Here is a 24,068-nt window from a genome sequence, read left to right as displayed (position 1 = left end):
TAGTGGTTTCTTAAAATGTCTAAATATACAATTGATATATGACCCAGCCATTGAACTTCTAAGCATTTATCCTTAAGAATTAAACACATGTCTACACAAAAGCTTTACATAAATATTCAGAGCAGTTTCAGTGATAATAATCCCAAACAAGAAACAATTCAAGTCCTTCAAGAAGTGAATAGATAAAATACTACATAATGGAGTGTTATTTATCAATAAAGGAAATGAATAATCATATGCCAATAAAGTAAATGAATCCTGATGTAATTATGCTCAGCAAAAAATCATACATAGACAAATGCACATAACATAATTGTATTTATTTCAATCTGGAAATTACACACTTCCCTGAATTGACAGAAAACAGATGAACAGCTCCAGGACTCTAGAGACAGAGGAGACAGCATGTGTGGCAGGGACATTGAGAGATCATGTAATTGTACACTATGCGATTCCCTGAGGGTATGGATATTTCAAAACTTGTCAAATTGCACAAATCTCAAAATGTCAAGGAGGCAGTGAAAGAAGACAGATATTTGGAAGCTGAAATTCAAGAGTATCCCAGGGAAGTTCAGTGAGGACCTTTTCCCTGCTACACACATGGAAGGGGAAGAATAGAAACAAATTGCAATATGCAGCGGATAGCTGTGGTGAGAAGAAAAGTCTTCTTGTGCATAGGAACCTCCCAGTATTGAGTATTCTGAGTCCCTGGAATCTCTGCATTCATCTCCCCTCAATAAGGGCTTTTTCCTTCCCAGATACACCAGACATCTGTAATACTCTTTTACTCTAAGAGTTATTTTCTAATTTACCCCTGTCCCTTCCACATATACAATATGACTTCCACTTAGTTGTCTGCACTCCCTTCTATACAGCCTACAGCTGTACTGCTCTGGGGTCAGATATTACCAAATGTTGGCAAGGAAGTGAGGAGAGAAGACCCTCATTACCTAATGAAGCAGCCATTTTGAAGAACCATAAAGCCCGCCCCACATTTATGTATCTAGTGAAATTCTTCCCAGGGAACACAAGGACATTTCACTAAGGAGCTTATTTGCCACTTCATGAGGAGCAACATGAGCTTCCATCGCTAGTGATGTAAACCCAGGGCTTATAAACAAGGAAATAAACTAGATCTCCATGCAAATGCCTGGAGGGGAAAACAAAGTCAAGAGGAGTCCCACAACACAATTCCATCTGTCAAAACCACACACAAACCAGCTATGTAATTTTGTAAGGATACTCTTACATTTAATAACTGACAGGTGCATTGAAAAAACTATTAAATGTGTTAAGGTACATGTCTTGGGGGAGAAAGCAGTAGGATTTGGAAAGACAAATGAGAGGGAAATGATAAATTTTTAAATATTTCAAACACAGAGAAGATCCTCCTATAGACAGATGATGCTAAATGGGGAGCAAGATTACTACTTTAAGTATGTGCACCTGAATTCCAAATGTTATTAAACAGAAAGAAAGAAAGAAAGAAAGAAAGAAAGAAAGAAAGAAAGAAAGAAAGAAAGAAAGAAAGAAAGGAGAGATAGCTCTTGCATTTTGCCTGTTTTTCAAATTCAAAATTAACAGGCTTAATGTTCCCTGGTGTATCCATTCTGTATTGCTGCTGTAACAAATTAGCACAGACTCGGTAGCTTAAAGCCCTATAAACCCATCATCATATAGTCATGCATACAATACATCTTACTGGGAAAAATCCAAGGCTCAGAAGCCTGTATTCTTTTGTCATGGTCTTAAAGAAGTGTCTGGGTTTTTTTCCCATCCCGCCTCCAAGAGCCCACTCTGCTTGCTGCCTTCTTCTTGCATCTTCAAAGTGAGCCAGGACAGGTCCAGCCTTCTTCACCTCTTCTCTGATTCTCAACTTCTCTTCTGTCTCCTCTTCCACTTTTCAGAAATTTAGTCATTGCACTTGACCTAGATAATCCAGGAAATCTCCACACTTTGAAATCAGCTGACTAGCCACCTCAACCCTCTTTGCTGTGTCAGGAAACACATTCATAGTTTCTGGAAACTAATCATATGGGCAGTTCTATTTTATATATTTTTATTTAAATTAGAAACAGCCGGGCGTTGGTGGCACAGGCCTTTAATCCCAGCACTCAGGAGGCAAAGGCAGGCGGATCTCTGTGAGTTCAAGGCCAGCTCTGGTCTACAGAGCGAGTTCCAGGACAGCCTCCAAAATAATATAGAGAAACCCTGTCTCGAAAAACCAAAAAAAAAAAAAAAAAATAGAAACAAACTTGAATCACATGTCAATCCCAGCTCTCTCTCCCTCCCCTCCCCCCCAACTAATCCCCACTCCACTCTCCAGGGAGGATAAGGCCCTTCTTGGGAGATATCCAAAGTATGTCATGTCATCCAGGGCGGGGCCTAGGCTCTCCCCCATGTATCCAGGCTGAGAGAGCATCCCTCCATGTGGAATGGGCTCCCAAAGTCCATTTGGATGCCAGCGGCAAATACTGATCTAGTACCTGAGGCCCCAAAGAATGCAGAGGCCTCCTCACTGACACCCACATTCAGGGGGTCTGAATCAGTCCCATGCTAGCCTCTCAGCCATCAGTCTGGGGGTCCATGAGTTCCCCCTTATTCAAGTCAGCTGTTTCTGTGGGTTTCACATGCACAGTCTTGACCCCTTTGCTCATCACTCCTCCCTCTCTGCAACTGGGTTCTAGGAGTTCAGTTCAGTGTTTCACTGTGGGTCTGCCTCTACCTTCTTCAATCGCTGAATGAAGGCTCTAGGATGGCATATAATGTAGTCATCAATCTCATTATCGGGAAAGGGCATTTAAAGCAGCCTCTCCACTATTGCTTAGATTGCCAGTTGGTGTCATCCTTGTAGATCTCTGGAAATATCCCTAGTGCCAGATCTCTCCTCAAACCTATAATGACTCCCTCTATTATGGCATCTCTCATCCTGCTCTCCTCTAGTCTTCCCCCAACTCAAAATTCCTTCCTCACCCATGTCCTCCTCTCCTCTTCTCTTCTCCCCCTCACTTTTCCCCAGCTCTCTCTCCCTTCCCCCCCCCATGCTCCCAGTCCACTCAGGAAATCCTGTCCCATTCCCCTTATCTGGGGTACCATGCATATCTCACTTAGGGTACTCCTGTTTCACAGACTTTCATGGTGGTGGGATTATAGGCTGGCACTCCCCTGCTTAATGTTTAAAATCCATATATGAGTGAGTACATACCATGTTTGTGTTGTGTGACTGAGTTACCTCACTCAGGATGGTTTCTTCTAGTGCCATCCATTTGCCTGCAAATTTCAAGATTCCATTGTTTTTTTCCACTGAACAGTACTCCATTGTGTAAATGTACCACATTTTCTCTATCCATTCTTCAGTTGAGGGGCATCTAGGTTGCTTCCAGGTTCTGACTATTACAAATAATGCTGCTATGAACATAGTGGAACAGATGTCCTTGTTGTATGAATGCACATCTTTTAGGTATATGCCTAAGAGTGGAAATGCTGGATCCTGTGGTAGACTGATTCCCTTTTTCCTGAGGAAACTCCATACTGATTTCCGAAGTGGCTGTACTAGTTGGCATTCCCACCAGCAGTGGAGGAGTGTTCCCTTTCTCCACATCCTCTCCAGCATAAATTGTCGTTGGTGTTTTTGATTTTAGCCATTCTGACAGGAGTGAGATGGCATCTTGGAGTTGTTTTCATTTGCATTTCCCTAATGGCTAAGGATGTTGAGCACTTTCTTAAGTGTCTCTCAACCATTTTAGATTCCTCTATCTAGAATTATCAATTTAATTCTGTACCCCATTTTTAATTGGATCCTTTGGTGTTTTAGAGACTTGTTTCTTGAGTTCTTTGTAAATTTTGAGGATCAGCCCTCTGTCAGATGTGGGGTTAGTGAATATCTTTTCCCATGCTGTGGGCTGCCTTTTTGTCTTGCTAACTGTGTCCTTTGCATTACAAAAGCTTCTCAGTTTCAGGAGGTCCCATTCATTAATTGTCAATCTCAGTGTCTGTGCTACTGGTGTCATGTTCAGGAAGCAGTCTCCTTACCAATTCGTTCAAGGGTACCTCCCACTTTCTCTACTAAGAGGGTCAGTGTGGCTGGATTTATGTTGAGGTCTTTGATCCATTTGGACTTCAGTTTTGTGCATGGTGATAGACATGAATCTATCTGCAGTATTCTACATGCCAGCATCCAGTTATGCTAGCACCATTTGTTGAAGATGCTTTCTTTTTTTCATTGTATAACTTTAGTTTTTAGGGTCACTTATGTAAACTATCATATCATCGGTAAATAGTGAAAGTTTGACTTTTCCCTTTCCAATTTGTATCCCCTTGATCTCCTTTTGTTGCCTTATTGCTCTAGCTAGAACTTCAAGTACAATATTGAAGAGATATGGAGAAAGTGGATAGCCTTGTCTTGTTCCTTATTTTAGAGGAATTGCATTGAGTTTCTCTCCATTTACTTTGATATTGGCTGTTGGTTTACTGTATATTGCTTTTATTATATTCAGGTATGTTCCTGTTATTCCTCCTCTCTCCAGAACCTTTATCATGAAGGGGTGTTGGATTTTTCCAAAGGCTTTTTCAGCATCAAGTGAAATGATCATATGGTTTTCTTTTGCAGTTTGATAGATTTTCATATGTTGAACCATCCCTGGGATGAAAACTACTTGATCATGGTGGATGATTTTTTGATGTGTTCTTGGATTCGATTTGCTAGTATTTTATTGAGTATTTTTGCATCAATGTTCATGAGGGATATTGGTCTGTAGTTCTCTTTCTTAGTTGTGTCTTTGTGCATGTTGGGTACCAAGGTAATTGTAGCCTCATAAAAAGCTTGGCGTCGAACCTTCTGTTTCTATTGTGTGGAACACTTTGAGGAGTATTGGAAATAGTTATTCTTTGAATTTCTGGTAGAATTCTGCACTGAAGCCATCTGGGCCTGGGCTTTTTTTTGATTGGGAGACTTTTGGTTATGGCTTCTATTTCATTAGGGGTTATAGGTCTGTTTAAATTGCTTATCTGTTCTTGATTTAATTTTGATAAGTAGTATCTATCCAGAAAATTGTCCATTTCCTTTACATTTTCGAATTTTGTGGCATACAGGTTTTCAAAGTATGACCTGAAGATTCTCTGGATTTCCTCAGTGTCAGTTGTTATGTCCCCCTTTTCATTCCTGATTTTGTTAATTTGCATGTTCTCTGTCTGTCTTTTGGTTAGTTTGAATAAAGGTTTGTCTATCATGTTGATTTTCTGGAAGAACCAACTCTTTGTTACATTGATTATTTGTATTGTTTTCTTTGTTTCAACTTTATAAATTTCAGCCCTCAATTTGATTATTTCCTGTCTACTCCTCTAGGATGAGTTTGCTTCTTTTTGTTCTAGAGCGAGCTTTAAGTTGTGTTGTTAATTCTCTAATGTGACTATTCTCCAGTTTCTTCATATAAACACTTAGTGCTATGAACTTTCCTCTTAGTACTGCTTTCAAAGTGTCCCATAAGTTTAGGTATGTTGTGTCTTCATTTTCATTGAATTCTAGGAAGTCTTTAATTTCTTTCTTTATTTCTTCCTTTACCAAGGAATGGTATAATTGAGCCTTGTTCAATTTCCATGAGTTTGTAGGGTTTCTGAAATTTGTATTGTTGTTGAATTGTAACTTTAAAGCATGGTGGTCTGATAAGATACAGGGGGTTATTACAATTTTTTGTACCTATTGAGGTTTGCTATGTTGCAAGTATGTGGTCAATTTTAGAGAAGGTCCCATGTGGTGCTGAGAAGAAGGTATATTCTTTTGTGTTTGGATGGAATGTTCTATAGATGTCTGTTAAACCCAATTGGATCATAACTTCTGTTAGTTCCTTTGTTAAGTGGTGGTCCTGTCTAGTGGTGAGAGTGGGGTGTTGAAGTCTCCCACTATAACTATGTGAGGTCTTATGTGTGATTTGGGTTTTAGTAATGTTTCTTTTACAAACATAGGTGCCTTTGTATTTGGGGCATAGATGTTCAGAATTGAGACTTCTTCCTGATGGATTTTTCCTGTGATGAGTATGAAATGACCTTCTTCATCTCTTTCGATTGATTTTAGTTTGAAGTCTAATTTTTTCAATACTAGGATAGCTACACCAGCTTGTTTCTTGGGTCCATTTGATTGGAAAATCTTATCCCAACCCTTTACTCTGAGTTAATGTCTGTCTTTGAAGCTGAGGTATGTTTCTTGTATGCAGCAGTAGGATGGATTCTGTCTTCCTATCCATTCTGTTAGCCTGTGTCTTTTTATAGGCAAATTAAGATCATTAATATTGAGGGAGATTAAGGATCTTCACATGTTGTTTCTTGTTTGTTTTTGATTTGTTGGTGGTGGTGTTATTGTTTGTGGATATACCTTGATTTTTCTTTTGGCTTTTGGTAAAGTTGGATTATCTATTGCCAATGTTTTTATGAGTGTAGTTACCTTCCTTAGGTTAAAGTTTTCCTTCCAGTACTTTCTGTAGGGCTGGATTAGTGGATATGTATTGTTTAAATCTGGTTTTTCATGGAATATCTTGTTTTCTCCATCTATAGTGATTGAAAGCTTTGCTGGGTATAGTAGTCTGGGCTGCCATGTGTGGTCTCTTAGTGTTTGTAGAATATCTATCCAGGACCTTATGGCTTTCAGAGTTTCAATGGAGAAGTCATGTGATTCTGATAGGTTTGCCTTCATATGTTACTTGGCCTTTTTTCTTTGCTGCTCTTAATATTCTTTCTTTATTCTGTATGTTTGGGGTTTTGATTATTATGTGGTAAAGCAACTTTTTTGAGGTCCACTCTATTTGGTGTTCTGTAAGTTTCTTGTACTTTCATTGTCATGTCTTTCTTTAGGATGGAAAAGTTTCTTCTATGATTTTGTTAAATATGTTTTCTGCACCTTTGAGTTTGTTTCTTCACCTTCTTCTATCCCTATTATTCTTAGATTTGACCCTTTCATGGTGTCCCATATTTCCTGGATATTTTGTGTTAGGGATTTGTTGGACTTAATATTTTCTTTGATCGATGAATCTATTTCTCCTAGTGAATCTTCAATGCCTGGGATTCTCTCTTCCAACTCTTATATTCTGTTGGTTATGCTTGCATCTGTTATTCCTGATCATTTACTCACCTTTTCTAATTCCAGCATTCCTTCAGACTGGTTTTATTTTATTTTATTGTCTCTTTTTCAGCTTTCAACCCTTGCACTGTTTGAATTGTTTCTTGCAATTTTTGGTTTGTCTTTTCTTCCATTTCTTTAAAGAATTTTCTCATTTCCTCTTTTATGGTCTCTATCATCTTCATGAAGTTGTTTTTAAGGTCATTCTCTTCTGCTTCATCTGTATTGATATTCAGGTCCCCCTAGACTCTAGTAGCGTCATATTGGTTTTTCTGTTGTTGAATGTATTCTTATGTTGTCATCTTCCCATCCCTTCTTCCAGTGGGTACAGGTGGGGTCTCTTCCTTTCCTGGTGGGTACAGGTCCAAGGTTCTCTTCCAATGGGTGCAAGCAGGTCCAATACTCTGATGGGTCTCAATGTGGATGCAGACGAGTCTGAGGCACTCCCTCTCCTGGTGGTTGGGAGCTGGATTAGCACAGTACTATCAGCAGACTCGAGGTTTCTTGGTGAGCTGGGGGCGAGTCCACCTTTCTGTAGTTCCCAGGCCAGAAGATCCCAGAGAGGGCAAGCTGAAGGAAGTCAGGATTGAGGAGCGTCAGAACTCACCTCTACCCTGAGTGGGGGTGGTAGTAGACTTGCACTCTCAGCAGGCTCCTGGTTGCTTGGTCCTCCAGGCCCGAGTTGACCTGGCTGCAGTCCCCAGGCCAGGAGATCCCAGAGAGCAACATGGGCATTTCAAAGTCTATTGTTCTACCTACTGAAACAAAGCACATAGCCATTTAACACACACACACACACACACACACACACACACACACACACAGAGTCACAATTTTTAAAATTGCTCATCAGTCATTCAGTCAAATGAAAAGATGTGAACTTAGGATGTATAATATTAAGCAAAGTCACACAATCTCAGATAGAAAAAAATGTTCTTTTTCATATGCAGAATATAGCCAATAATATACATATATTTGTGTGAACAAATATACATGTGGGTACAGTATAACTTGGAGAAAAGAGAACATGGAAGGCTAAACAAAAAAGGATGAGAAAGGACAGAAGTTAAGTAATGGACATGAGTTATGAAAGAGGATATGAAGCGAAGTGTTTTTCTAGTTCTAATTCTGTCGTGGGTTTTTTGGTTTTGGTGGTGGATAAGTGCATAAAATATAGTTGATATTTAAAGTGTAAAATTCAATGTGAAACTCTACAGCTTCTGTTCTGAAAGCCTCTTCTGTATAGAATTCATTAAATTGTATAGACTTTGGGCCTGGTTAATTTTGATGTGTGATGTCTTTATTTTCATTTTTATAATAAAGTCCATAAAAATTTTAAAAACATGTTGTATATCCTGTGTGCTAGTTCTGTGTGATGAGTACCAAAATTATAGTAGGGGTGTCAGAAACTAGGGTTTATGATATCCCCTCATTGTTAACTAAAATTGTCATTCTGACTGGGAATGTACTAAATGGGAAATAATTTGATCAGCTTCTTCATACCACAATGTAAATGACTTGGTTATGAAAGCAGTCGGAAGACAAGCTGTTCTGACTTGTTTTAGGTCCACTTGACACAAGCTAGAGTTGTAAGAAAGGAGGGAATCTTAATTGAGATAGTAGGATCCAATTGTAGGACATTTTCTTAATTAGTGGTTGATGTTGGAGGCAACCCATATGAGTAGTTCCCAGCCTAGGCTGATGATCTTGGGTTCTATAAAAAAAAAGGAGGCTGAGCAAGCCATAAGGAGTAAGACAATAAGCAGCACTCCTCTATGGCCTCTGAATCCAGGTTCCTGCCCTGCTTGAGTTCCTGTCTGTACTTCCTTTGTTGATGGACTATGATGTGAATGTATAATCCAAATAAACCCTCTCCTCTCCTTCCCAACTTGTTTTTGGTCATGGTGTTTCATCACAGCAATAGTAACCCTAACTAGGACATAAATTGATACCAGGAGTGGGGTATTGCTGTGACAGACCTGACCATGTTATCACTTTGGAACTTAAGGCTGAAAGCCATTGAGTGTTGAGGACTCAGTGAGTCCTATGGCACTGATTTGTTGCACTGGGAATGAGGCACATCCCAGTTATATAAGCACTGGGGTGGCTGAGGTAAGAGGATTGTCACGGGTCTGATGGCCAGATTGGGCTACATGATCAGCTCCAGGTCAACTTGAATTACATTTTTGTTGCATTATAAAACACCATGGCCAAAACATTTTATGGAAGAAAGAGTTTATTTGGGCTTATGGTTCCAGAAGGATAAGAGTTCTTCATGGTGCAGAGGCATGACAACAAGTGGCAGGCACAAAGACAGAATAAGAAAGCAGAGGAGGCTGGAAGTGGCTCAAGGATTTATATTCTAAAAGCCACCCCTAGTGACACACTTCCTCCTGTAAGGCCACACTTCCTAATGGTCCCAAACATCACCACCAAAGGAAACCAAGTGTTGAAATGCCTTAGAGTATAGAAGACATTTATCATTCAAACAAAGAATCTTGGCTACATTTTTTAAAAGCCTTTGGTTCTTTGGAACCAAACAGAACCATACCCAAAGTTCTACCTATCCTTTCTATTTATAAAATGACTGGGTACATCACATGCCCTAAGCAGAGTGCATGTGCATTCCTCTGGAGTCTCCACTTTGTTTCATCTGTAGGCCTCCTTGGCATCTCTCTGGGTGGGTAGCAATTATCTGGTATGTTACAGCTCCTGCACTCAGTCTCCACAGACTCAACTTCAGCATCCCTGCAACACAGATAGGAGCAGGAGAACTGAGTACCTCTACTTTAAGAGAAGGAGAGGTAGAAGCTAGAAGAGGACTTAAAGCTATCTACAGTTAGTTGCTAAGCAGGTTGACCTCTGTGAGAGTTGTGTGCTGTAGATTGGTTAGATTAGGAGTCGCTATTCTTGACCACCTTAAATATTCACACAATTATGGAGGTGGATTTTAGAGCAGACAGCTGCTCCATACTGTATGGGAAAAAATCTGTATAAAGGGAGTGCACTGGTCAATATCTGACAAGAAGGGCTAAGAGGGTGACTCCCTGGTAGAGCCCTGGGTTCAATCCCTAGCCCTGCTAAAAGAAAGACAGCAGACAAGCTAGACATTTGTGGCAGAGACTATATCCAAACCTAGTTTATAGACCTAACCTAGCCAACATATTCAAGGCCAAGTCTAGTTAATGGTAATACTAAGACTTGAATGCTCCTCCAATTCCAAGATATTCACCTACCACAGCCCTCATTGGCCACAGCTGGAACATCCCTTCCCATGCCTTTTGGAAAGCTATCCTACTTAGGGATTCAACAATACCTCGGACTACACTCATCTTGAGCAGAGAACCAAGGGCTGCTTTGGGGAAAAGGGAAAATGGAACTTGATTTCCTGGGTCTTCTGTCTCATGGCTCTGTCAGTCTTCCAGCTGAAGAGGGGTGATGGAGGGAGAGAGAGAATGTACGTGAATGCACTGTGTACATATGCAGAGGCCAGGTGTTGTGCTTCAGGTACCATTTACCACCTCTTTTAAGGCAGGATCTCTTTAGCTTAGAACTCACCAGCTAAACTAGGCTGGCTGGCCTCCATTATCGCTGTCATTTTTGTGGGGGCCCTGGGGTTTGAACTCAGGTCTTCATGCTTGCAAAGCAGGCATTTAACTGACTGATCCATCTCCCTGGGTCTGGATCTGAGTCTCTACTACTTTTCCTAATCAATCTTTCTTTCTGCCACATGTTATCGTTATCTCGTTATTACCAGTTTAGTTTCCCTCCTGCTGGGAGAATCCTTGCCTTTTGTCCTAATGTTTCTCCTCCATCTCCTCTCATCTGCCCAGGGGCTCATCTGCCCCTCCCACCCCCTCTTCACTTCTCTCTCAGTTGTTCCTACCCCTCCACTTTTCACCACTTTCTACCTCCTCCAGCTTCTCTTGGAATGGTGGCTCCTGAATTCTTATCTCCACCAAAACTGGGTGCCTTTTCACTCTCTCCTGAAGGGGTGGGGGGTGGGGGAGCCGTGAAAGCCCCAAATGCCATCTTTCATCTTAGTTTCTATTTTCAGCACATTTTCTATTTATAATTCTGCCTCCCTCGTAGCAGATTGACACAGCAAGCACTCTGTGTGGTTCCCAGAATAAATGCAATTCAAGAATGAGAGGCAAGTCCAGCTCTTGAGACTCTGTAGCCAGGTGTTTGTCAGAATCCTTTCTGCAGGGCTTCAGTGAGCATCTCTGTGGCAGCCATGCCTATCTCCCGGGATCCTGGAAACTCCTTCCGTGCGAGGTTTTCTTCCTGGCAGATTTCCTTTCCTCATGGTGTCTGGATCAAGCTTATATTAAAGATGATTTTATTCCTCAAGCATATATTGACTGCTCCATTAAAGGGCCTTCTTTTGAATGTGTATATGAATGGTGTGCAGGTTCATTTATATATGTGTGAATGTGTGTGAGTGCACATGTGTGTGTGTAGGTCATTCACACATGTGTGCATATACGTGGAGGCCAGAGATTGATGTTTGGTATCTTCATCTCTCTCCACCTTTCATATCAAGGCTGAGTCTCTTACCTGAACTCAGAATCAACGATCTGACTAATCTAGGCAGCCAGCTTGCTCTGTGGGTACCCTGTCTCTGCCTCCAGCACTGGTATTACAGACAGTATCCACAGGGTTGCTGGGATTCAAATTGCCATTCTCACAACTTGCATGGCAAGTGTTATACTCACCGATCCATTTCCTCAGCCCACATAAAAGATTCTTACCAAATATTTGTTGGGAGCTAGGATAATAGCTAAAGTGCTAACATTGCAAGGAAGAGAACCTCAATTCAGTCTCCCAGAGACTGTGTTTAAAAAGAAAAAGACGAAAAGGCAGTGAGCTGTGGTGATGTGTGTTTGTAATCGCAGCTCTGCAGCAGTAAAGTCGGGCTGACCCCTGGACCTTGGTTGCCAGCCAGCCTCATCTACTCAGTTATGTTACAGACCAACGAGAGACCTTGCTTCATAAAACAGAAGCTGATGAATCCCATGGAGCAACACCTATTGTCCTCTGACCTACGTGTATGCCCCTTCATCATGCGCCTCAACATATGTACACACAAGAAAAATAATATTTGTTGAATGAACAGATGAATACCAAATACTGGTATATTAAAAATTAAGTCATGAACTGAGTTAGTGTGCCACTATTGGGGATTGTAGTTAATCCCCACGTGTGCAAAGTCGTGTTTTTTAAAATTAAGAACCACGTTCACATGACAGCAAAAATATCTAAAGTTTTCCTCATCAAATAATTTTACAATCTAAAGAAACAATGGAGCAGAGTCCCTTCCACTATAGGAAGCTTATTTTACCTGGATGATTCTATTCATTGTCAGCCTCTAGTGAGTACTCTCAAGCCTTCTTCACATGCATGAGACGGGGACTTGAACAGGTGAACAACTTCTCTTTATAATACGAGCAATAGGGGGCAAAAATGGATCCAGCTGAACCTTATCCAATGCCAAAGCTCATTTCAAAGCCGAAGAAGGCTTAAAGCCTTTGAGTAGTGACAGAGGCAGCATGTGCAGTTGGTCTCTGTCCCTTGACTGTTTTCTTCTCTGTGTGGCACATAGAGGGTGATCAAATAAGAAATTGCTTGTTGAATTGAACTTCTGTATGAACCATTTTTACTGGGCATTATGAATATGAAATGTCTCCTCTGGGTACATGTGTTAAATGTTTGGTCCCAGCACTGTTACAGAAGGTTCTAGAAACTGAAGACCGTAGGCTTAGTTGGAGGAAATAAAAGGAGCCATGTCTTTAAAATTGTCAGTCTTGCCTTGTCATCTGTTTCTCTTTGCTTCCTGTCCACCATGAGGTCAATAGCCTCCTTGTGTGAGCACACGCATACACACACACACACACACACATACATACACCACACACACACACACACACACACACACACACACACACCCTGCTGTGATGTTTCGCCTTGCCAGATCCAAGTTACCATAGCTTAATCTTTGAAACTATGAAGTAAAATAAACATTTCCCCTCTAGGCTCCTCCGTCAGGTAGTTTGTCACAGAGATACAAAACTTAATACACCTGGTAAGAGTCTAATACCCAAGGCTCGATGTCAACACTTTAGGGAAAAAAAAAACAGTGTCATCCTGGGTTTCTGTAATATGTGTTTGTCATTATGCCAACAATTATAAAATGTAAGTTTTTATTTTTTAATGAAGGAGAGGCTCACAAATGCAAAAGTAGTTAGGACCCACAAAAACCACAATGTGGCTCTGGTCACTTAACCTGTATCAATTTCACAGAGTCACAGTTCCCTAGGCCTGTCATGAAATTGTTGAGATGGATTATGGATCAAAATGTCTGTTTATTAGAATCGGAATAAGCTGCAGAAAAGCAGGCCACTTAGTTCATCTGAGGAAGGCTATCTGACAGGAACACAGGAGCCTTAGCTCCTGGTCTTCAAGGAAGGCAGGCCTGGGATGATACACAAGCTACAGAGGGGAACTAAGGGAAACACTGAGAGAGATGACATATTATGCGTGCAGATCCTGGTGTTTTGAGATGAGCCAGACTCAGGTGGCTGCAGAGGCAGGCACCAGCAGCATGTCTTCTGCATTTGGGACAACACTGAGAAGAGACTGTTTGCAAAAACTGCCTTGTTCAGTAGCATCCTCTCCATGGTGATGTGAGTCGTTCCTTTGATTGCTCTCTGATGCGTAGCTTTAATTGTATCTTTGCTTTTATGTAGAGAATAGAATCGTGCTCCCAGGAGGATGACTGAGGAAACCCACTGCCAGTGTGGAATACAAATTGAGGCCTGCAGAAATCACTCTGAGTAGGCACAGGAAGAGATGAGCAAAGACAACAGTCTCCAAAGATCTGGAGTTAAGACATGGAGAGGTCATTGTCCCTCTTATCCTAAAGAGGATAAACAGGGGTGACATTATTACTAGATTAATGAGGAAATTGTCTTGGGTGGAGAGTTTGTATGTTGATCCCCAAAATGCTCTTCGTCCCTCACTCCAGAGATTCTCTGGTTCTGAGGCATTTAATACCACTGTTGTCATAAGAACCTAACTCTTGTGTTCATATTGATGGACATTTCTAACATAATTAAGATCACACCGTACAGACATTGTATAACCTGCCCTTTTCAGTGACTGTTCCAGCTTATAAGCCTTTGAGGGGGAGGCACTGCAGTAGAGTCCAAGCATTTTCCAATTGAGGAAGCATCAGACAGGAGCTCCAGCAATCAACACTCAGGCTGACTCCCGGGAGTGGGCATTGTCCCACCCTATCTGGGCCATGCTTCACCTGTGAAGCAGAAAGCAGCAGTTGGTTCTGGGAGATAGGACTAAGTGGGGTGGGGGTGAGGGTTTGTTAGATCTCTTTAACTTTTGCATTTTCCAGTACTGCAGGACAAACCAGCATCACTTTCATCATCAGAAAAACCATTTTAAATGCTTCTTTCTGCTGCTACATCTAAGTCGGCTGCAAAAGAGTAAGGCACCCATTTCTCACACTCCCTATGTGAAAAAGGGAGCCATCACCATGGGAGACCATGTGTGTGTTGCCCCAGGACAGGTTACAAAGTAAGCAGCCCGTACCTGGGATATTCTCAGAGAAAGAGTATTCATTCATCTTGTGAGTGAGCACAACCACCTTTTTCAGGAGTCACCGAGAACAGACTAGGACCCGAGTCTTCCTGAATAATCTAAAGGGACTGTGACACCTTTTCCTTCCGCCGTTCACTTAGAGGCCTAGCTCATTCATTAGGCACAGGAGAACTCCATTTAGGGGTCCACAAAAAATGTGTCTATACATAATATTTATTTGTCGTTATCTAGCATAGCAGTAAAAGATGAGTTTTTATATTCTTAATGGAAGGGAGACCTAGGAGGACAAAAGTGCCTGGACCCCACAAAAACTATAATGTGGCCTGGTCACTTAGCCTGTTTGCAGCTTCAGAGATTGCAAGCTCTTCTGTAAACTCATTCAGGTGGTTTGCATGGCCACAGGCCTCCATCACTCCCCTCCCCTCTCCTCTTCACTTGGGCACACTGAAAACCTGAGTGGGATTTTTTTTTTTTTGCTTTGAAAATAACCAGAATCAGGATTGCACTCAAACTTCCCTGCACAAGTAGACAGATGGGGCTGTGTTTAGCATCAGTTGGAAAAAATTGCTGTTTTAATTACCCCTACAAATAACCATTACCACATCAGACTGATCGGAAGCAGTAACTCCAGCAGTGGCTTGGCATGTACCCCTTTCCTAGGAATGATTTCCCCTTCATTCCTTAGGAGACTCTATGAAATAGGAGTGTCCCCTTTCGAAATTCCGGTCCCTCTTTTCAAATTAGAGTTATAAATAAGCAATTTGCCAACCATTTGATTACATCCCTGTACTTTCCCAAGGTTCCCTAAGGAGGCACTTATACCAATTTTACTTCATTAAATATTTAAATAAAAACTCACTGAAGTGAATCATGGGACAAAGAGGCATGTATTAAGCAGGCGATGGGGCACAGCGTGGCACTGGGCTTGAGACTCGGGGTCGAATGGAACATTTGCTCCCTGCAGACTGGCAGCAGGATAGTGCGGCAGAGTCCTAGAGGAAGGCGATATTGGTTTCAAGGCAGGGAGACAATCCAGAAACCATCCATTTTAATGAGAATTCCTTACTCAGCAGCAACAAATGGGCAGAACTTCATCTGGCACCCGAACTTAAATGGAACCAAGCGACTTAAGAGTAAAATTCCCGTCACAGGGTCCTGAATTTACTCAGTTCCAAGCCACCAAAGAAACGTGTCTGAGTTCAGGTCACCTCAAAAAAATTCTGGTACAAAAGAATTAATTTAAATTCACTTTGCTTAGTAAACTCATAATTTTCATGGGTAAACATTTGCTGAGTGTGGAACTATGCCAAGAGAATATAGAAACAGAGAAAATAGTAGACATAAATAGACCACCACACTGTAGGACATACACACTAAATGGCAAGGGAGTGATCCCCACAGCCAGCTCTGAATTAGGAGCCAAGAGGAGAGAGAATTCTCCTGTGACAGTGAGGATCCAGCATGAAGCAGATGGTACATTCAAGAAATTAGCTGGGCTGGAGAGATGGCTCAGTGATTAAGCCTCTTCCAGAGGTCCCAGGTTCAGTTCCCAGCACCCACTTAGCATGAGTTACAATTACCTGTCGCTCCAGTTCCAGGGGATTCAATGCCTTCTGGTGGGCTTCTGCAGGTACCAAGTACACATATAGTACACCAGCATACATCCAGACAAAACATTTATATACATACGCATAAAGTAAACATTTTAAAAATCTTTTTAAAGGAAAGTTTAGCTAAGAAAATGTTTACTGAGGACTGGCATAGTTTACCAACTGATCACAGTGGTAAACCCTAGGACTAGCAGTTATGGAAAGTTGTTACTATCCCTAGACTTGAGTGAGCAAGCAATAAGTAAAACAGTGACTGCAACCCCTCAGGAAACAGTGCTTCTGGGGACCCATAAGAATTGCAAAATGTCAAGCCAAATGTGGTGATGCACACCTGTAATCCCAGCACCCAGGAAGCAGAGGCAGGTAGACCCCTGAGTTCAAGGCCAGCCTGGTCTATAGAATGATATCCAGGGCTACACAGAGAAACCCTGTCTTGAAAAACAAAACAAACAAGCAATGAGAATTACATGTGGATTGGAGTGGAGACTCTTGCCTGTAATCCCGACACCCCAGAGACTGAGGCTGGAGAATCATAAGTGTGAAGTCAGCCCAGTCTGTGTGATAAAAGGCCATCTGAAAGTAAATGAATATAGGTAGGTGAATGGTGAGTGGAAGAAGAGATGCTAGATCAGAACAGATGCTGGATGTCCAAGGCAGGAGACTAGTGTTCAGAACTGGAGAACAACACCTACTCTTTCCTCCATAGGCCAAACCCACCAGATACTGAAGACCATCAGAGCCGAGGAGCTGCAATCCTGACACACAGGCTAAGACAGAGAAGACACAAAAGTGAGCTTAAAGGGACAAAGAAGACCAACCCAAAACACAGTATGGTGATCCTGCTATGTCTGGGCTTTAAGAGAACGGAAAGATTTACTGGTGTGAAAAGGGAAACGGAAGCTATCTTAGGGCAGAGGTAGCTTTTGAGAATATGGGAAATTGGACTTTTTTTTATAAAGAGAGGGGGAAGTGTGTGCAGAACATATTTCCTTAAGTAGAATCAGGCTGTAGCATTAAGAGGTGTGGAGGAAGGGACATAGACTGTGGTTTCTCCATCTTGACACAGTTGGTAAGTCTTCCTTTGGAGGGCTAGCCTGTGGCTCTGTAGGACGGTTGTCACCATCCCTGCTCTCTGATAACCACTCGCTAATAGCAGCTCATAGCCAGCTGTGATAACCAGAAATGCAATTACACTTCACCCTAAGGGACACAAAACTGCCCTCAGCTGAGAACCAGTAGGAAAGGAAAAGGACCATGGTCAGAAAATGGCTGCCTTTGATGTGAAATGCGAGTGTAATGTGAGAAGCTAAAGGCTTAGTCAGTGAGGGGCAGAGGGGCCGGCAGGGAAGGGACAATGGGCCAGACTGCATTATGGCCAGGTAAGGACATCAGGTTGACTTTTTAGTATGTCATAGAGTAACAGGATGACTACATCTCCACTGACACACTGGAACTGTCTGGGGTGAGCCTGAGGAAAGATCATGCGTCTTCTGTGGACTTGGGTATCTGGGACACTGGACACAAGACTGAGATTTGAAGACGAATGCACATAGTTGACTAATCTATACAGAGACAGTTAGCAAAACCTCTTTCCACATGAAGAAAGGATAAGAGATCTTGCAGAGGTAAGGTAGAGAATACTGAAGAGGGCATTTCATTTTATTTTATTCTTTCTTTTCTTTTCCTGGGGTGGGGGAGGGAGTGTTGTGCATATTTAGAAGATGAATAATGTGGGATAGGAATAGAAAGTCTGGGGGCAGGAAAAGCAGGCAGTTTTCTGAGGGATGGTAGCGGCTGAAGTCCAGCTCCTGCCCCACTTGCTAAGCCATATGCTGAGGGGCCATGTCTGCCTTGGGCCCACCTTGTCCTGTGGAAATAAAGGTGCCATATAGGTCAGGGAAGTTCTTCAGAGAATCAAATCGACTGCAAAAAAAAAAAAACCGCAAAAAAAGCCTCATCCATAACCTGCATCCCACTGTGGTAGTAAGTCACACACACACACATACACACACACACACACCTATGAGGCTCACTTTGCTTTCCCTAAATAGTTCTAGAAGGAGCTCAAGAAAAGGCTGCCCAAGGAGATATGAGGGATCACTCATGGTAGCTGCTTGTTGTCTTGAGGGTCCTGATTTTCTGGAGAAAGATGATGGATCTCTTCTTGTCATGCTACCAAGAGGCAGGCTAAGACAGGCAAAATTCTAAGGTCCTGTCACAATTCTACCTGCTGTAGTACATTTGCAACTCCATTGTCATCTATTTGAGTGTGGTGGCATCCATGAATTCAATGGAACAATAACTCCTGTAATTAAGTTTATGTGCCAGAAGGGGGTTTGCAAATGTGCTTAAGGTCCCTAATGAGTTGACTTTGAGTTATCTAAAAGACGGATATTCCAATTGGTCTGACTTAATGGTGTGAGACTTTTAAAAAGGCAAGATGATGTGGGGTAATGCTCCTGCACATTGTAAAGATTTGTCACTCATATTGCTTTAATAAAATGCTGATTGGCCAGTAGCCAGGCAGGAAGTATAGGCTGGGCTACCAGACTAGGAAAATTCTGGGAAGAGGAAGGCATAGAATGAGTCCTTAGCTAGACACAGAGGAAGCAAGATGAGAATGCCTTACTGAGAAAAGGTACCAAGCCATGTGGCTAAACATAGATAAGAGTTATAGGTTAATTTAAGTTGTAAGAGTTTGTTTGTAATAAGCCTGAGCAATTGGCCATATAGGTTATAATTTATATAAGCCTCTGTGAGTTTATTTGGGACTGAATGACTTCAGGACAGGGCAGGACAGAAACTTCTGTCTACAAGAAGGGATAGAAGAGGCCTCTGTCAGACTGGAAAACAACAACAACAACAACTAGGCTGTGACTTCGGTGAGAAGAGTATGCCACTAACATCTGAGGGTGGCTTCTAAAAATAAGAGGATCTCTCCTTAATAGCTGGCAAGAAAACTGACCTAAAACCACAAGAAATGTAACTCTGCCAATAGTCACTGAACAACAAGAGAACCTAGAACCTCAAGTTAAGATCACAGATACCTGAGTCATGGGTGGTAGTCTAGAAAGACTCTTCCAGAAGAGCATAGCCTTTCCCTAGACTCCTGTACCTTAGGAACTGTACCTTTAAAACTATGTTGTTTAAAACTGCTAAGTTTGAAAAAGGACATGAATGTGTCTTAACTGGAGTTAATACACACTGATAAGGGATAGTCTTCTGTATATATGTTTCTCTTATTGGTTGATGAATAAAGCACTGTTTGGCCAATAACCATTAGATGCAGGAAGATAGGCTGGGCTAGGAGACAAGGAGACTACTGGGAAAGGTAGGCAGAGAGGTGCCACGAGTCACCATGTAGAGACCAGGAAAACAGTATGTGTCAGGCATTCTCTGGTAAAATAAGCCCATGTAGAAATTAACAGAAATGGATTAATAATTAAGATAGAGCTAGCCAATAAGAAGCCCAAGCCATCAGCCAACAGTTTAATAATTAATATAGTGTCTCTGTGTATTCACTTGGGGAGGAAGCAGTGGGACCTCGCAGGACAAGAAAATACAGCAACAGCATACAGGATGCATCAACTCCAAGAAGACCGATGAATGTACTCAACAGCCAAATCCCAGAAGTGGGCTAGATCTGAGCCAAGATTCTGACTATGATACAGCCATTGTCAGCTCCATGTCAACCTCCCTGTGACCCAAGCAGCAGGTAGTACAACCCCTCTCTCATCTTCCTATGAGATAGTACATGCAGGACCAGGAGAAAGTGAGCTGTGGGTGGTAACCTTTCTGAGCTCGTGGCTAGCATGGGTGGCTGATAGTTACAATACAGCTGTGATGATGGTAGTGACACAGAGATCAGTGGTCATTTCTGGGGCAGATAAAACTTTAGTTCCTTAGATAAGTTAGTGGTACCAGCTGAAGAAACATTGGACTATCATTTTCCAAGACACCATCTTGGAAGGGAGGAGAAGGAAGAAAACAGTGACAGAAGGGAAAGAGAGAGAGAGCTCATTAAGTCACTGAATATTAATAGTGCCTGTTTTGCATTCAGTCTTAGTCTAGGGCCCTAAAATATGATATGAATAAAACAAAGCTAAAAGGTTCCACATATTCTCATAGGGGAATATAGAAAGTAAATAAAGTGAATTTTTGAAAGCATATAACATTTGGTTTACGTAAAGTAAGGGGGAACTTGAAAGGAATCATGTATTGCCTTTTAAATGGAGGCATCAGAGATGTCCCTTTCTAAAGGTAACTTTCAGTGAGGAGCTGAAGAGTTAGCCATGTGGTGACCTGAAGAAGTGACAGTCCCAGCAGAGGCAATGCAAATGTATTTCCAAGGCAGGGGTGATCCTGGCCTTTCTGAGAAACAGCATGGCTAGGGTGACTGGAGGGAAATGAACAGGGAACAGGGTGGGTTTGGGGAGTCTGTTGGGGCCCTTGTAATATTTTAGAAATATATTCCCCCCAGCCATGAGTTCCGAGAGCTTACTCTTTTGTCTTTTACATGTTGGCTGATAGCCATTGAATGGCCTAGCCTAGGTGGGGAATGGCTCCTATTCTAAATAACAATAGCTTCGAGCCAGAGTGAGTCTATACCCACCCTAAAAGGCTAATGAGATGTGCTGGTGTGGAGTGCCTGCTATAAAGGAGTGTCTCTAGATTAAGGGAAATATTTTGCTATCAGTCCTTTATATGTGATAATGTCTTCTATCATTGCCCCCACTTTTGGATGGTTACTTAAGATAATCTATCAATGAACCACAGCCTTCAGTATTTACTGATTGCCCTCCTGATATGACCAGATGTCTCTGTCTCTTCTTTAACACTGTTGAAGAGTTAGCCTATCCTGTGTCCACACACACCCACTCAGGGTTGGGGCCAGGGTTGTTTGGCTGGTTTGGTTGGATTGCAGCCCCGAAGACATCAGTCCATAATAAATGGCGCCCACCTTGGGGCTAATACAGACTGGACCCGACAGGAGTTCAAGGGCCTGAAATCCCTTTGACTTCTACTCTGAGTAAAGTAGAAAATACTGAAGGGTCTGAGGGGAGGGGTGACACCATCAGTCTTCAGTATTCAAAGGATGGTCCTGGAAGCCACAGAAGAGCAAGAACAGAGAAAGGAATGTAAGTGGACTAGGAAGTCATTGCAATAGGTACAGATGAGTGTGGCTTTCTCAGACTAGGGTACTGGAGGTGGCATGTCCAAGTGCTAGGTGACGTTTGCAAACAGATGGGAGAGAATTTGCTCAGATTGAATATAAGCTGTAAGAGAATAGCATTCAGGAGTAAAGCCACAACTTTGAGCCTGAACCACTAGAAGGGCTACACTTGTGGGAAAGATTGAATGAGCTGGCTTGCAAAGGAATGTGTGGCATGAGGTTCTGGCACGTTAAGTCAGGGAAGGGGAGCAGGTATTAGTGGTGAGCTCTAGAAGACAGCTGGATGCTCTGATAAGGAGTTTAAGGAGGGGCTCAGGATGGAGACCTAAATTTGGCATCTAAAACAAGAGACTAGGTGTGGGGGTGCATAAAAAAGAGTGAGTATGGGTAGAAAAATCTAAGGTCCACCTCGGATTAAGGCAACAGGACGAGACTGAGAAAAAGTTGCCATCAAAGAAGGAGATCGTGAGAAAGGTGTGTCCTGGAAGCCCAGGAGAGAAAGGATCTCAAGGGTAAGAGAGTGAATGACAGGAAATGATAGAAAGCCAAGATTATTTCAATTTAACTGGGCAGCCAGGAGACCCAACAGGTGCAGTTTTGATGCAGTGATGGAGATGAAACCCTGATTCAAGTAAATCCAAAAGAGACAAGGAGAGCACAACCTAGAAGAACTTTGCAATACAGAGGGACAGAGAAATGGGGTAGGGATGGAGGGGAATGGAGCAGGGGAATTAGACCATGTCTGCAGTCTGATGAGGATGATCTATCAGAAGAAGGAAAAATAAAATGGTGGTGATAAGAAAGGTACAGTCAGCTCTCAGCTACCTAGGAAAGCAGAAGGGAAGGGTGTAACCTATTTAACTGGCTTACTTTACAAGATTTAATACGTGACACATCAAACTTCTATATGAATTCTGAAATATTAGGAACACCCATGAACCCACCACCCACTCCAAGGCTAAACCAACAATTGAATTTTCTACCCTACATCTGCCTCAGAGAAAATCGGCTTCCCTGAGTTTTGTGACCACTGGGTTCTTGTGGTGTTCTCTTCGTTGAATTCTGTTTCATGTATTGATTGACTGAGCTGCTGTTCAACCTCACCTCCTACAGACAGACATCAGCCTGCTCTAGACAGCGCTGGAAGAAAATTGAGTTTTTATCATATTGCATCACCAGGTGGCTACTGCTTTGTCTGATAAGCCCCTTCTGCATGAAAATTGTTACTCATTCCTGCCTGTATATGTATGCCAAAGGAAGAGACCAGCACATCTTCACATATACACATACACAACAGACGTCGGTGGCTGGAGCCCAGGAGACATCAAATAGGCTTCTTCAGCTCCTTTTTTTCTTCTGGAAGACACACCTGTCAATCTCCCACCTCCCCCAATGCCTCCCTTGCTGTTAGTGGAGGCCCATATCAACAACTGAATGCCCCCTCCACCAAGGCCTGGGGGAGGCAGTAGACGCCAGTGATTAATCTCTTTCATCCCTAGATCTTGCCTGTGGGTAAGAGGCTACCCAGATCATCCAGGTGTGCAGGCACCTGCAGGATTTTGACAAATAACAGTAGGACAGGCCTTTTGCAAATGGATGGCAGTGAGCTGTGAGAAGCCCTCTGCATACATAAACCAAAACTCCACTTGCTCACTGAGGCTTGAAATTGCTTTAAGAAGAGACAACGGCTTTCATCTCACAACTACAGAAACCTTTGAAGGCCATGAGTGAAGGAACTCATTGATTTTGGCTAATGCAAACTACTGCATAAGTGGGCTGGAAGACTGGGTGGTTGTGACCAGACCCTTAGAAATGGATGTTGAAGTAACAAAGGTGGTGGTAGACCACAGTGAGTCTTTGCTTGCCTCTAAAAAATATATATATATAATAATAATCATCTTCAAATCAAAAGACCTAGAGTAGGGTTTAGGGCTACTGCCAGAGATTTAACCATAACAAGTTACCCCCATGGTTTGAGCCTGATACGGTACTCGGAGACTTCATTGCCTTTGTTGTGTAAAAACACCAACCACATATGACCACACTCTGCAGGAAGAATACATCCACATTCTTCCTTCTTGCTCTCTGTCGCAAAGCATTGTGGGCTCTGCTCTTACACACCCTAGCTCCACCCACCTTCTTAGTATGATAGTGGTTAGAAAGGAGGAATCTGGAGCTAGCTTGGACCAATCTCTAGCTGATCCTCATCTTGGGCAAGTTGCTTAATGCCCAAGTCGTCTCATCTGAGAATGTGGAGGTAAAAGTGTCGGAAAGGACGAACTGAGTTAACGTCTGCATTGCATTCACAATACGCCCTGGCAAGAGCAAGAGTGAGGCAGGGTTTGCTGAGTTCCCAAGGGGATCTCCCTCACCTGCCACTTTCTGCTCTCAGAGCACTTAAGCCTAGAGCCCACTGCTTTAATCTGCCCAGGGTTCTTAATTCCTGACCCATCCTATGGCCTCTCCACCACCACCCCTCCACAGGCTTTTAACATCCTTCCTCCCTCAAACTCTGGATGCTGGGGAGTCTATGACGTCACATAGTGTTCCTGCCCTGGTG

The sequence above is a fragment of the Mesocricetus auratus genome, unplaced genomic scaffold (assembly GCF_017639785.1).
Source record: "Mesocricetus auratus isolate SY011 unplaced genomic scaffold, BCM_Maur_2.0 Super-Scaffold_100008, whole genome shotgun sequence".
In the NCBI taxonomy this organism is placed as follows: domain Eukaryota; kingdom Metazoa; phylum Chordata; class Mammalia; order Rodentia; family Cricetidae; genus Mesocricetus; species Mesocricetus auratus.
The sequence above is the reverse complement of the archived record's forward strand: the minus strand, read 5'-3'. Positions refer to the sequence as shown.